The 15,687-nt window shown below is 36.0% G+C and overlaps 1 protein-coding gene across 3 annotated transcripts in view; it reads left to right on the top strand.

Annotated features, from left to right (window-relative positions):
• LOC309662161 (contactin-associated protein-like 3) overlaps window positions 1–15,687 on the top strand; it is a 100,301-nt gene that overhangs the window by 28,753 nt on the left and 55,861 nt on the right. The gene's annotated exons all lie outside the window — the stretch shown is intronic.

Below are 15,687 nucleotides of genomic sequence, written 5' to 3'. Positions count from 1 at the left end.
CAGGTTTTTAAAAAATTTGTGCAGCAGTTTTTAACTCTTCTACAATCACATAATACAAAAAGAAATACATAATTTTGCCTCCAATTTTTAGTGGAGAAAATTGAAGGATAAAAAAATCTCTAAAGTTTCAAAATAAATTATTCACTCAAAAAATATTTATTAGGGGCTTCCCTGGTGGCGCAGTGGTTGAGAATCTGCCTGCCAATGCAGGGGACACGGGTTCGAGCCCTGGTCTGGGAGGATCCCACATGCCGCGGAGCAACAAAGCCTGTGAGCCACAACTAATGAGCCTGCGCGTCTGGAGCCTGTGCTCCGCAACAAGAGAGGCCACGATAGTGAGAGGCCTGTGCACCGCGATGAAGAGTGGCCCCCGCTTGCCGCAACTAGAGAAAGCCCTCGCATGGAAACGAAGACCCAACACAGCCAAAAATGAATTAAAAAAAAAAAATTTATTAGGTCCTTGCTCCATGAAGCAACTTATATAGCAGCAACATTTGTAGAAGAAAATTATGTGATTTTGGCAATTACAGTAATTTGGTAATTCACGTGAACAATGTATGAACAGAAAAATATAAAATTGCACACTTTTTTATTGAGTAAATCTGACTTGTAACATTGCATATGTTTCAGGTATACAGTATGTTACTTTGATACATTTATATATTGTTAATGTGATTGCTGAAGTAATATCACATTACATAATTATAATACACATGATCACGTTATGTAATTATAGTACAGTATTACTGTCTATTTATTATACTGTTCATTAGATCTTCATGGTTCATTTACCAATTCTTCCAAGTTTGTACCCTTAAAGACCATCCCTCTTGTCCCTGTCCCTGGTAACCACCGTTTTATTCTGTTTTTCACAGGTTTAACTTTTAGATTTCACATGTAAGTGACATCATACAGTACTTGTCTTTCTCTATCTGACTTACTCTCTTAGCATAATGTTGTAGCAAATGGGAGGATCTCTTCCTTTCTCATGGCTGAATAACATTCCACGGTGTATGTATACCACATATTTTTTTACCCATTCATCCACTGATGGTCTTTTGGGTTGTTTCCGTATCTTGGCTATTGTGAGTAATGCTGTGATAAACATGGGAGTGCGTATATCTTGTCAAAATCCTATTTTCATTTTCTTTGGTTGTATACCCAGAAGTGGAATACCTGGAGTATATGATAGATCTACTTTTAATTTTTTGAGGAGCTTCCATCTAGCTTTCTATAGTTGTTAGACTAATTTACATTCCCACATCCTCACCAGCATCTGTTGGTCCTTGTCTTCTTGATGATAGCCATTCTCACAGGTGTGAGGTAATGTTTCACTGTGATTTTGATTTGCAGTCCCCTTATGATTAGTGATGTTGAGCATCTTTTCATGTGTCTCTTGGCCATTTTGATGTCCTTTTCGGAGAAATGACTATTTACTTCTTCTTCCCATCTTTTAACCAGATTGTTTGTTTTTTGTTATTGAGTTGACTGAGTTCCTTATATATTTTGGATATTAATCACTTATTCGATAAATGGTTTGCAAAATTTTTCTCCCATTCTGTAGGGTGTCTTTTCATTTTGTTAATTAATTTATTCTTTTGATGTGCAGAAGCTCTTGAGTTTGATGTAGTCCCATGTTTTGATTATTTTCTTTTATTGTTTGTTATTTTGGCATCATGCCCACCAAATTATTGCCAAGACTAATATCAATAAACTTCTCCCCTAACATTTTCTTTTAGGATTCTTATGGCATCAGGTCTTATGTTTAAGTCTTTGACCCATTTTGAGCTAATTATTGTGAGTGGTGTGAGATAGGGGTCTACTTTCAGTGTTCTGCATATGTTTCTCCAATTTTTCCAGCACCATTTGTTGCAGAGGCTATCCTTTCTCCACCGGCTATTCTTGCCTTCCTTGTTGAATACTAGTTGACCGTATATGCCAGGGTTTAATTCTGGGCTCTCTATTCTGTTCCGTTGGTCAATTTGTCTTTTTTCCCCCCAAGTACAATACTGTTTTTCTACTATGGTTTTGTGGTATAGCTTGAAATCCAGAAGTGTGGTATCTCTGGCTTTGCTCTTTTCTCTCAAGATTGCTTTGGCTGTTTGAGATCTTTTGTGGTTCCACACACAGTTTAGGATTGTTTCTTCTATTTCTGTGAAGAATGCCTTTGGTATTTTGGTGAGGACTATGTTCAATTTGTTGATGGCTTTAGAACTATTGATATTTTAACAATATTAAGTCTTTGGATCCATGAACATTTGTTTGTGTCTTCAATTTCTTTGATTTTGTTTGTGTCTTTCCATTTGTTGGTGTCCTTGATTTCTTTCAGCAGTTTTGCAGTTCTAATTGTACAGATCTTCCACTTCCTTGGTTAAATTTATTCCTAAGTATTTTATTGTTTTTGATGCTATTGTGAAAGGGATGGTTTTCTTTATTTCTTTCTCAGATGCTTTATCATTAGTGTAGAGGAATGAAATTGAGTTCTGTACGTTGACTTTGTATCCTGCCAATTTACTGAAATTGTTGATTAATTTCAATAGTTTTTTGGCTGATTCTTTGGGATTTTCTATATATTCAATCATATCATCAGCAAACAATGACAGTTTTACTTTTTCATTTCTGATTTGGATATATTTTATTTCTTTGTCTTGCATAATTGCTCTAGCTAGGACTTCCAGTACTATATTGAATAAGAATAGTGAGACTGGGCATCCTTGCCTTGTTCCTGGTCTCAGAGGAAACACTTTCCATTTCTCTCCATCAGGTATAATGTTACCCTTGTGTTTGTTATACATGGCCTTTATGTTGAAGTATGTTCCTTCTATACCCAGTCTGTTAAGGGTTTTTATTATGAAAGGATGTTGTTTTATGTCAAATGGTTTTTCTTTCTCTATTGAAAAGATCATGTGATTTTTATTTTTTCTTTTATTGATGTGATGTGTTGGATTTATTGATTTGCATATGTTGACCCATCCTTTCATCCTAGGAATAAATTCCGCTTGGTCATCGTATATAATTCTATTAATGTGTTCTTGAATTTGGTTTGCTAATATTTTGTTGAGAATTTTTGCACCTATGTTCATCAGGGATATTGGTCTATAGTTTGCTTTTCTTGTGGTATCCTTATCTGGCTTTGGTATCAAGGTAATGCTGGCCTCATAGAACAAGTTTGGAAGTGTTTTCTCCCCCTCAATATTTTGAAAGAGTTTGAGGAGGATTGGTATTACTTCTTTAAATGTTTGATAGAATTATCCAGGGGAGTTTTCTGGTCCTGGAGTTTTCTGTGTTGGGAATTTTTAAATTACTGATACAGTGTCTTTACTCATTATTGGTCTGTTCCTACTTTCTATTTCTTCCTGATTCAGTCATGGTAGGTTGTGTGTTTCTAGAAATGTATCCATTTCTTTTAGGTTGTATAATCCATTGGCATATAACTGTTCATAGTAGTCTCTTATGATTCTATGTATTTCTGTAGTATCAGTTGTAATGTCTTCTCTTTTCATTTCTAATTTTATTTATTTGACTCTTCTTTTTTTTCCTGAGTCTAACTAAAGGTTTGTCAATGTTGTTTATCTTTTTGAAGAAACATTTTGTAGTTTCCTTGATCCTTTCTGTTGTTTTTCTGGTTTCTATTTCATTTATTTGCATTCTGATACTTACTATTTCCTTAGTTCTGCTAACTTTGGGCTTAATTTTTTCTTCTTTTTCTAGTTCCTTGAGGTATAAAGTTAGGTTGTTTACTTGAGATATTTCTAACAGCTTAATGTATTTATTGCTATAAACTTTCCACTCAGATCTGCTTTTGCTGCATGCCATGATATTTGATATGTTGTGTTTTCATTTTCATTTGTTTTGAGATATTTTTTATTTCCTTTTTGACTTCTTCTTTGACACAATGGTTGTTTAGACGTGGGTTTACTTTCCACATGTTTGTAGATCTTCTCATCTTCCTCTTGTTGTGGACTTCTAGTTTCATACCAATTGTGGTCACAGAAGATAGCTGATATGATTTCAGTCTTCTTAAGTTTGCTAAGATTTCTTTTGTGACCTATCATATGATCCAGCCTGAATGTTCTATGTGCACTTGAGGAGAATGTGTGTTCTGCTACTGTTGGATGGAATATTCTATATGTGTCTATTAAATCCATTTGTTCTAAGGTGTGGTTCAAGTCCAACGTTTCTTTGTTGATTTTCTGTCAAGACAATCTATCCATTGCTGATAGTGGGGTATTGAAATCCTGCAATTACTGCATTGTTGTCTATTTGTTCCTTAATATCTATTATTACATACTTGTATATTTCAGTGATCAGGTTTTGGGAACGTACATATTTATTATTGTTATATCTTCTTGATGTAGTGACCCCTTTACTGACCTTCTTTGTCTCTTCTTACCTTTTTTGGCTTGAAGTGTGTTTTGTCTGATACAAGGATGGCTATACCCACCTTCTTTTCATTTCTATTTGCTTGGAATATCATCTTCCATCCTTTCACTTTGAGCCTATGTGCCTTTAGAGCTGAAATGAGTCTTCTGTAGAGAGCATAGAGTTGGACCTTGTTTTTTCAGCCAACCACCCACTATGTGCCTTTTGATCGGTGAGTTCAATCTGCTTACATTTAGGGGTGATTATTGCTATGTAAGAATTTACTATTGCCATTTTATCTTTTGCCTTCTGCTTATTTTGTCTCTCTGTTGTTCCTTTTTTCTTCTCTTTCTGTCTGCCCTTACAAGTTGGTGGTTTTCCATGGTGATTTGCTCACTCTCCCCTTTTTTATGTTTATGTTTCTGCTCTAGATTTTTGCTTGTGGTTACCATGAAGTTTACATAAAACATCCTACAGGTAAAATAGCCCCTTTCCTGCTGATGCCAGTTTATCTTCATTCACCTATAAAGGTTTCATCTGCTTACTCTTCCCCTTTTATATTTTTAATGTTAGAAATGATCTCTATGCTGTGATTTCATTACCAAGTTGTAGTATCTATAGCTATTTTTAATGCTCTTTTCCTTTAACCATTATATTATAGTTAAGAATTTAATATACTGTTCTAGAAAAGATTTACAGTATTCTAATTATGAGTATTTATCATCTTAATCAGAGTTTTGTGTACTTTTGTCTTTTTGTTTCAGCTTGAAGAGCTCCTTTCAACATTTCTCATAAGGCAGGTCTAGTGGTGGTAAACTCCCTCAGCTTTAGTTTGTCTGGGAAAGGCTTTAATTCTCCTTTATATCTGAAGGATAACTGCCACATAGTCTTAGATGGAAATTTTTATCTTTCAATATTTTGAATATGTCATTCCACTATCTATCTCCTGACCTTCAAAGTTTCTGCTGAGAAATCTACTGTAGCCTAATGGGGGTACCTCTGTAGGTTGCTGTCTTTTTTTTTTCCCCCTGCCTGCATTTAAAATTGCTTCTTTATAATTGAATTTTGACAGCTTCATTAAAATGTGTCTTGGAGGTCTTTCTGTGATGAGATAACAAGATATTCTGTTAGCTTCGTGGATCTGTATATTCATCCCTTCCCCAGATTTGGGAATTTCTCAGCTCTTATTTCTTTAAATAAACTCTGTCCCCTTCCCACTCTCTTCTCCTTCTGGGATGCCCATTATTCTTACGTTTCCCTTTCCAATAGAATCAGATATTTCTCATAGGCTTCACTTTTTAAAAATCTTAGCTCTCTCTTTTCTTCCACCTGAATTATTTCTATATTTCTATCCTTGAGCTTGCTAATTCCTCTTCCACCTGATTTGCTCTATTTCCAGTGCATTGTAATGCATTCTTTATCTCATTTGAGTTCTTCAGCTCCAGAAATCTGTCAGATCCTTTTTTAGAATTTTAATCTCTTTGGTAAAGTATTCCTTCTGCTTGTTATTTTCATTCCTAATATCATTGCATTGCCTTTATGAGTTTTCCATTGAATTTCTTCGTAACAGCTATTTAAAACTCTTTATCAGTTAGAGCACAATATTCCATACCTTTGGGTTTGGCTACTGGAAAATTGTCTTTCTTTTTTTTGTGATACCGTATTACCATGATTCCCTAAATAAAAAATGGAACACCATTTTTATTTAGTTAAGACTTTGTTTACTTTGATCCTAAGAATGCAACAGGTCGGTAGTTAGGAGCTTTCCTTTCCAGAAGGTGGCGCTATGGCACAAGTTTTTGGTTTCTCTTACCAGCGTTAACTAGCGGCTTCTAAGATTGGGAACCCACACAGTTAAAACAAAACAAAACAAAAACAACAACAAAAACAATGCGTGGTGGCAGAATGTGGGCGCAGGGGGGAGGTGTGTGTACTTAGCACTTGGGGCTTTGTGGGTGTCCATGGCCTGGTAGAGGTATCCTCAAGTTGGGATGGGGGCGGTGTCCCAGGGGTCCTAGGGTGGTCGGTCCCCTTGCCTCCAGGGGCAGACAGCAGGAGACATTTTACTTCAGTTCTCTTTGTCTGTCTACTTACCTTTCCTTTCCCTCTGCCCATTCACTGCAGTCTCTCCTCAGAGAGAGCAACTGGTCCCGCCAGCTGTAACACACGTGGCTGGGCAGACTTCCAGTCACTGCCTTCATCCTCCAGCTCCTCTGCCAGAAAGGTGGTGCTGGCTCGCTGCCAGAACAGCAGCCGCCTTCTGTGCTGTCACAGCCTCCTGCCACCAGCTCTGCAGCCACTTACCTCAACCCCTGCTACCTACTCCATGGTCCAACCCACCCACTTTGGATGCACAGGTGGATGGATCTCTTGGATGTCGTTGTATGCTGTGGATAGGTGCTTTTGCTTTTTTTTTTTTTTCTGGTTATGGACGTCCTAATAGTTGTAAATCAAAGGAGAGAGAGAAAAAAGGAACGATTCACACTATCATGATACTGACGTCACCCCAAAACCGCATATTTCATTGCTCTGTGACTATTTCAACAATTTGAGTAAGTTGTGTGGAATATTAGACTTTGCCCCTTAAATGGATATTTCAGATTTATATACAAGCAAGGAAGTTTTCCAGTTAATGAGCTATGGATAGTGAAAGTCTTTTTAAACTAAATATCTAAAGTAATATCAATACTAATATGAGTCAACAGCTGAGTTTCCCAAGTGCATCTTTCTGGGCACTAGCGTGATAGGGCTTCAGATTTTTGAAAGTATGTCTTTTACACTGCCCAACTCTCCAATTCTGGTTTAATAACCACAGAACATAATACAGATACCAGGGCTACTCATATGAAAACTGCAATTTAGTGCACACTCCTGGTGGCCACGTTGAGGGTCTCTCCTGGCACAGTTGAGGTTTTCATCCACTGCAGAGATCTCTCAGCTCCTGTCCCGAGTGTTGTACATTTTCTTCTCTGAAGAACAGAATGTGTCTGCCTTAAGTACACAAATAACTCCTCTCACTTAATCAGAATTTCAGGGGCAGGGATGGGGAATTGCCCCTTGGGTATCAGTGTCTGAAAAACTGCTGTGTCTATTTCTCCCCTGAATTTCATTGCACAAAATTATACAATCTTGATAAATCTAGACATGTTACTTCTAACACAGACATGTTCTCATCTTTCCATTTGTGAATTATTTTTGAAAAATATCTGAGTGTGTTGGATTGCTGAATTTTACTGACATGCCCTGTTTAAGCAGGAATGAGAATGCCTTCTGAAATGAATACTTCATTGGCAGTCCCTTCCTATTAGTGAGAACCCCTCTTCTCTATCTATATTTTCCTGGGTCCCACTATCACATACCTACCCCACACCCAGCCTGGAAGTTAAGACCGCATGATTTTTCTTTTAGGATGAACTTGGCTGTTTCAATGTTTTAAGCTCAATATATGTCAGGGTTGAAATATAACTTAGATATGGAGATTTAAGAAAGTTGCTCTCGGACTTGTGATCAATTTAATTCAGCAAACATTTATCAAATGCTTACCATGTGCCAGGCACTGTGATAGAAGCTGAAGAAATAAAGATAAATAGTGGTTCTTTAAAAAAAAAAAAAAGTGCTGTTCCTGTATGAGAAGCAGTATGATTCATTAAACTGCCACAAGTTATAATTTTAGAAACACTCCCACCACTGGGAATCTGTTCCTTTTGTCGAGTATAATTTTTCAGCAGTCATGAGTGAATAATAATTGGGATAATTAAAATTGACCTTTAAAACAGGTCTAAATCCTTGTCTGCTTAGGGTGCTGAAGCAGGACAATCCATGAAAAACTACAGCCATTCTCCCTCCAGATATTTGATTCCTCTGAAGGCTGGTAGAGTCACACACCCTTGCACAATTTTAAAACCATGAAGGGATAGAACTAAGTTTTATAAATGGGCTCCAGGATGTATAACTGGGGGGAAAAAACCCTGAAAGTTTCTCTTCTTTCTCAGTAAGTTATTTAAATCATAGCACTTATTTTTAAGTGAATACTCAGGGTAGTTGATAAAGAGAAAGCCACCCTGCCCTTTTTTAAAAATAAACTTTATTTTTTGAGCAGTTTTAGGTTTACGTAAAATTGAGCAGAAAGTACAGAGATTTCCCATATACCCCCTTCCCTCACACATGCTTAGCCTCTGCCATTACCAGCATCCTTCTCCAGAGTGGTATTGATACTTTTTTTAGTTTACAATTGGTGAACCTGTGCTGACACATGATAGTCACCCCAAGTCCATAGTTGATGTTTCACTCTCGGTGTTGTACATTCTGTGGGTTTGGACAAATGTATAATGACATGTATCCAGCATTATATTATTATACAGAATAGTTTCACTGCTCTTAAAATCCCTTGTGTTCCTCTTATTCATTCCTCTCTCCCATCTAAACACTGGCAACCACTGATCATTTTACTGGCTTCACACTTCTGTTTTTTCCAGAATATCATATAGCTAGAATCGTATGGTATGTAGCCTTTAAAGACTGGCTTCTTTCACTTAGTAATATGCATTTGGGTTTCTTCTGTGTCTTTTCATGGCTTGATGGATCATTTCTTTTTATTACTAATGTTCCACTATATGGATGTACCACAGTTTGTTTATCCATTCCCTACTAAAGGTGTCTTGGTTGCTTCCAAGTGTTGACGTTTAATGACTAAAGCTGCTATAAACATTTTTGTGCCTGTTTTTGTGTAGACATAAGTTTTCAACCCCTTTGGGTAAATACCAAGGAACAGATTTTGGATTGCATGTAGGAATACGTTTAGTTTTGTAAGAACCGGCCAAACAGTCTTCCAAAAAGGCTGCACCATTTTGCATTCCCACCACCAATGAGAGTTCCTGTTGCTCTACATCCTTGCCAGCATTTGGTGTCATTAGTGTTCCAGATTTTGACCATTTTCATAGGAGTGTAGTGGTATCTCATTGTTGTTTTAATGTGCATTTCTCTGAAGACGTATGATGTGGAGCATCTTTTCATATGCTTCTTTCTCATCTGTATATCTTCTTCGGTGAAGTGTCTGTTAAAGTCAGCTTAGGACCATTTTTTAATTGGAGTTGTTTGTTTTCTTATTGGTAAGTTTGAGTTCTTTGCATATTTTGGATAAAAGTCATTTGTTCGATGTGTATTTTGCAAATATTTTCTCCCATCCTATGGCTTGTGTTTTCATTCTCTTGACTGTCTTTTTCAGGGCAGAAATTTTTAATTTTAATAAAGTCCATCTTATCAGTTCTTTTCTTCATGGATCGTGGCTTTGTATCTACAAAGTCTTTGCAGAACACAAGTTCATCTAGATTTTCTCCTATGTTATCTTCAAGGAGTTTTATAGTTTTGTGCTTTACAGTTAGATCTGTGAACCATTTTGAATTAATTTTTGTGAGGGGTAAAAAGTCTGTGTCTAGATTCATGTTTTTGCTTATGGAAGTCCATTTGTTCCATTACCACTTATTGAAAAGACTATCTTTGCTCTATTGTATTGCCTTCGCTACTTTGTCAAAGGTCAATTGATTATATTTGTGTAGGTCTACTTCAGGGCTCTCTGTTCTGTTTCACTGATCTATTTGTCAGTTCTTTTGCCAATACACTGTCTTAATTACTGTACCTTTATGGTAAGTCTTGAAATCAGGTAGTGTCATTCCTACCACTCTGTTCTTCTTCAATATTGTTTTGGCTATTCTGGGTCTTTTGCTTTACCACATAAACTTTAGAATCAGTTTGTTGATATCCACAAAATAACTTGCTTGAATTTTGATTGAGATTGCCTTGAATCTATAGATCAGATTGGGAAAAACTGAAATCTTGACAATATTGAGTATTGTCCATGAACATGGAGTATCTCTCCATTTATTTAGTTCTTCCTCGATTAATTCCTCAGAGTTTTGTAGTTTTCCTCATATAGATCTCATGCATATTTTGTTAGATTTATACCTAAGTATTTTATATTTTTTAGGTGCTAATGTAAATAGCATAGTGTTTCAGATTCCTAATTCCACTTGATCATTGCTGGTATATAGAAAAACAATTGACTTTTGTATTTTAACCTTGTATCCTGTGACCTTGCTATAACCACTTATTAGTTCCAGGAGTTTTTGCATAGATGATCTTGTCATCCATAACAAAGACATTTCTTTCCTAATCTGTATCCCTTCTATTTCCTTTTCTTGTCTAATTGCATTAACTAAGACTTCTAGTAGGATGTGGAAAAGGAGTGGTGAGAGGGAAAATCTTTGCCTAGTCTTGATCTTAGTGGGGAAAGTTTCCAGTTTCTCACCATTAAGTGTGGTGTTAGCTGTAAGTTTTCGGTAGATATTCTTTATCAATTTGTGAAAGTTCAACTCTATTCCTAGTTTACCAAGAGTTTTTACCATGGATGGGTGTTGGATTTTGTCAGATGCTTTTCTTCATCTATCGATAGCACCATGTGATTTTTCTTTGTTAGCTTGTGGATGTGATGGATTACATAAACTGATTTTTGAATGTTGAACCAGCCCTGAATACCTGGGACAAATTCCACTTGTTTCAGTATGTAATTCTTCTTCTATTTTTTAAAAATCTGTTAAAATTTTTATTTTATTTTACTTTATTATTTTGTTTTTGGCCACACCGTGTGGCTTGTGAGATCCTAGTTCCCTCACCAGGGATTGAACCCGGGCCCCCTGCAGTGGAAGCATGGAGTCCTAACCACTGGACTGCCAGGGAATTCCCTGTAATTCTTCTTATACATTGTTGGATTTGATGGCTAATATTTTGTTGAGGATTTTGCATCTGTGTTCATGAGAAATATTGGTCTGTAGGTTTCTTTTCTTGTAATATCTGTGATTGGTTTTGGTATTATGGTACTATTAGCCTCATAGAATAAGTTAAAAAGTATTCCTCTGTTTCTATCTTCTAAAAGGGATTATGGAGACATGGCATGATTTCTTCCTTAAATGTTTGGCAGAATTCACCAGGGAAGCCCTCTGGACTTTGTGCTTTCTGTTTTGGAAGGTTAGTATTATATTATTAAAATAATTATTTGAATTATTGTTTCAAATTTTTTAATAGATATTTGTCTTTCTCCGTCTGACTTATTTCACTTAGTATGATAATCTCCAGGTCCATCCATGTTGCTGCAAATGGCATTATTTCATTCTTTTTAATGGCTGAGTAATATCCCATTGTATATATGTAGCACATCTTCTTTATCCATTCATCTGTCCTCAACAAAATACTAGCAATCCAAATCCAACAGTACATTAAAAGGATCATACACTATGATCAAGTGGGATTTATCCTAGGGATGCAAGGATTTTTCAGTATCTGCAAATCAATGGCTGTGATACACCACCACAAGTTAAAGAATAAAAACCATATGATCATCTCAATAGATGCAGAAAAAGCTTTTGACAAAATTCAACACCTATTTATGATTAAAGACTCTCCAGAAAGGGTCCTAGAGGGAACATATTTCAAAATAATATAGACCATATACAACTAACCTACAGCTAACATCATACTCAACAGTGAAAATCTAAAAGCATGTCCTCTAAGATCAGGAGCAAGACAAGGATGTCCAGTCTCACCACTTTTGTTCAACATAGTTTTGGAAGTCCTAGCTGTGGCAAACAGAGAAGAAAAAGAAAAGGAATCTAAATTGGAAAAGAAAGAAGTAAAACTGTCACTGTTTGCAGATGATATGATATTAGACATAGAAAATCCTAAAGGTGCTACCAGATAACTACTAGAGCTCATCAATGAATTCAGTAAAGTGACATTTTCTTTGCTGAGGAATTTTTAGTCTACTTTAGAACATAATGCATATTGAAAAGATGCCATTTATATACAGTTGTGTATAAACTGGATTTGAAAGTTCTGAAGAAACTAAGAGCATGCATCACCAAGGAGCTGTAGTAATCCAAAGAGATTTGTTTGGGACTGTTTTTTATTTATGGAGGGGGTAGATTTAAGTAGTTTTAGGAGGAGGTCAAGGGTCTGGAAAACACTCAGATAGTGTCACTTAGATTGAGAGGATTAAGGCAACTATGTTTTCCCCAGCTATGGGAAGTTCCAAATTGCTAAGATTTTACCTGGAGAAAAGAATATATATATAATTTTTAAAAACAGAAGCTGAAATATTGTTTAATAATTTCAGTATAAAGCTGTTCTGTTGGCAGGACAAACAATAGGCTATTGATTAAAATGATGTTACAATAGGTACAACTACTGAGACAATGTTTGCTCATTTAATACATAAGAACTTATTCTAGAAGCATGCACACAAGGATGCTCTGAGCACTCTGATCTGAATCACACATAAATCATGAACAATTACGGTGTGTCTGTATTTTCCACAAGACACGTTACAATGGATCATCAGTTTCCCTTTAGAGTTCCTAAGCTTTTCTGAGAACATTTGAGCTTCTGAGTACATTTGAACTTTTGAAGGAATAAGTGCATTTCAAAACTGAGATTATTTCATAGAATAATTTCTTCTTAATATGAGTGTTATTATGAAGAGAAATAAACTTGCTTTAGCCTATTGAACTGTAATATTATCTGTCTATTTTCATTTGTTAATTCTTACAAGATTATTACTTGTACTCACCTCATTTTCCCCCTAAGTGGTAAATAGTTGTACTTTTCAGTTGTTTTGCCATCTCGTTTGTTAAAAACAATTATTTATGAATAATTGTTGTAGCTTTGAAGCATTTCAGGATTCATCTTTTTTTTTTTTGGATAGAAATAGTATGTATCAGACTATTGATAAGAATAATATTCAGTGGAAATCAAATATTTTTTAATGATTCCAGAAAAAGAAAATTAAATTGTGTCTTAACAATTTTGGCTCCAGGAATCGTAGTATAAAATATAGACATTTCAGATTGAAAACAATGGTTTAGGAGATTTTTGGGTGGCATCTGAGACTTCACCTTACTTGAATGTAATTTAGTTAAAAACACAGTGAATGTACAGAAAACACTGTCCAAACACAGAGCAGCTCTTTTCCAAGTACCTTATTGGACGTGGTCACGTTTTTTGATCACGTGCATTCTCAAATTTGACTGTGTGGAAGTGAATTGGAACAACCAATTAGGGTTTTAAAGAAAATGATCACTTTTAAAATTGTTTCTCAAAGGCAAAGATGACTTCATAAGAGCAAGTACATCTTACTCTTTTTTTTTTTTTTTTTTAAAGGCTAAGATTCATATGCCTTCTTTTGAGGAAAGAATAAAAAATGAGAATATGGCTTGGAACGTTGAATGCTGCCTTCTATATCTCTCTATAGGGAAAACGTCCTTATAGAATATTTTGAAGAAGCTTATGTGATGACTTGTCTTACCATACTGAAAATAATAAGAGCAAACACTATTAATCCTCATAGAAACCCTATGAATTGTGTGATTCCCCTTTGTCCAGTTGTGTGATTCAGTTGTGTGACATCCTCATTGTACAGATGAGGTAACTGAGGCTTAGGGAGGGCCAGTGACTTCCCAAGAGTAGGCAGCTTGGTAAATGTCATGCCCACACCCTGTCTGGCTCCAGAATCTACACTTGGTCCTCACTGTTTCCAACCCAGAAAGGAGAGACCCCAATACGGTGAGATGAGAAAGATGTGAGCAGAGGGGACTGAGTGGGGAGCATCTGGGGAGACTCAGAAAGGAAGCCCTGCTGGGGGGGTTGGGGGAGGCTGGGAAAGGAGCAGGCTTCCCAAGCTAAACAGTTGATGGAGATAATCTTCATTTACCCTCAACCAGCTCTGTGACTTTGAGCAGGTTACTTAGATCCCTGGGACCCCTTTACCTAAAGGGGGAATGATGCAGGCCTGGTCTGCTCAACAGGCAGAGAAATTGTCCCCTGAGAAATTGTCACGTTAACATTCGAGTTAGCACAGCTGACTGTGGATTGTGGATGATCCCAATCTTCTGGAATTTTCTGAATGGCTAATAATGCCCCAGTAATGTCTCAACAGCTTTGTACTTGCAGTGCACACACTCACAACGGGTGCTTCTTTGCTCTTCCTTTTGCCAAGGACCCTTCGGGCACTTTGCTGAAGCCTGACTCCTTCTCACAGCAATGCTTGTAAATGCATAAAATGTATACATAGGGTTACAAAGTAAATAGTTACATTGAAATGCTGATATCAATGTACTAGAAATTGTAACATAGTGTCTTCTTAGTTATTAGCGCATTCAAAAACAAGATCTAGTGGTGACTTTAATAAATACTGTTATTTTGAAGTAAAGGGGACCATAAACAATATTTCTAGATGTCTGTGACAACGATTGCTATTAAAATATCTGTAACTTATGTTGGTAACATATGCACGGGCACTGGTGAATATAGTCTGGTTTGTCTACATTTGTGACTGAAGAATATGCTAAATTTTAGCTAGAGGTTAGTGAAAATAAAGATGTAATTTTTTTCTATTCATCTCAACAGACCCCCTATATCATATTTGTACCACATGTTAAGAACCCCTGAGCTGTGTGGTTCACTGCTTCAAGTTCTGTGAAAAACCCTCTTGAGCTTTGATTGAACTTCTAATGAATCTTTAGATCAAGCTAGGGAAAACCAGTACCTTAAAAGTAGTCTTCCTATTTGCAATCATTGTAGTCTGAATTTATGTAGTTTTTCTTTAATGTCTTTCAATACAATTTTTATAATAATCTCCATAAATGTCCTGCAAATTCTGTAAGATTCATTCTTAGCTACTTTATATGTTTTGTTAGTATTTGCTATTCTATTTAATTTCTAACTATGGATAAGTTTAGAAATACTATCAGCTTTTGTATAATGAATTGTTAAGCTAGCCAATGACTTTCAGAATTTCTACCTCCATAATCGTATCATCTGGAAACGATAATGGTTGCTCTTTTTTATCCAATTTTGTGCGTTTAATTTTTAAATTTTCTCTTACGTACTGATAGGACTTTCAGTGCAATGTTCAATAGAAACAGTGGTGTCTGTGAAAGTGTTCTTTCTGATTTTCAAGGAAATACTTTTAATATTTTCCCATTTAGGAGTGATGTGCTGGAACCAATTTTTAGCAGCTAGCAAGAGCCAATCATTAACTTTTCATGAATTTTGCATGAGAATACAATCATTATTAAAAATTAAATTATATAAACATAATTAATTAAATCATATTAAAACAAAAGTAATACATTCTGAAAACTCACCACTTCCTACTTTATTTTATGTCATCTTGCTGTTATCAGTGCTCTTGAGGTGATTTACATACCTTGTGTCTGCGTGGTGAAAATACTATATAATGATTCTTTTTCCAACTTCCTGGTCAGTGACATCACGTTG

Source organism: Balaenoptera physalus (assembly GCF_965194825.1).
Source record: "Balaenoptera physalus genome assembly, contig: SUPER_5_unloc_1, whole genome shotgun sequence".
NCBI classification, from domain to species: Eukaryota; Metazoa; Chordata; class Mammalia; order Artiodactyla; family Balaenopteridae; genus Balaenoptera; species Balaenoptera physalus.
The sequence above is the reverse complement of the archived record's forward strand: the minus strand, read 5'-3'. Positions and strand labels throughout refer to the sequence as shown.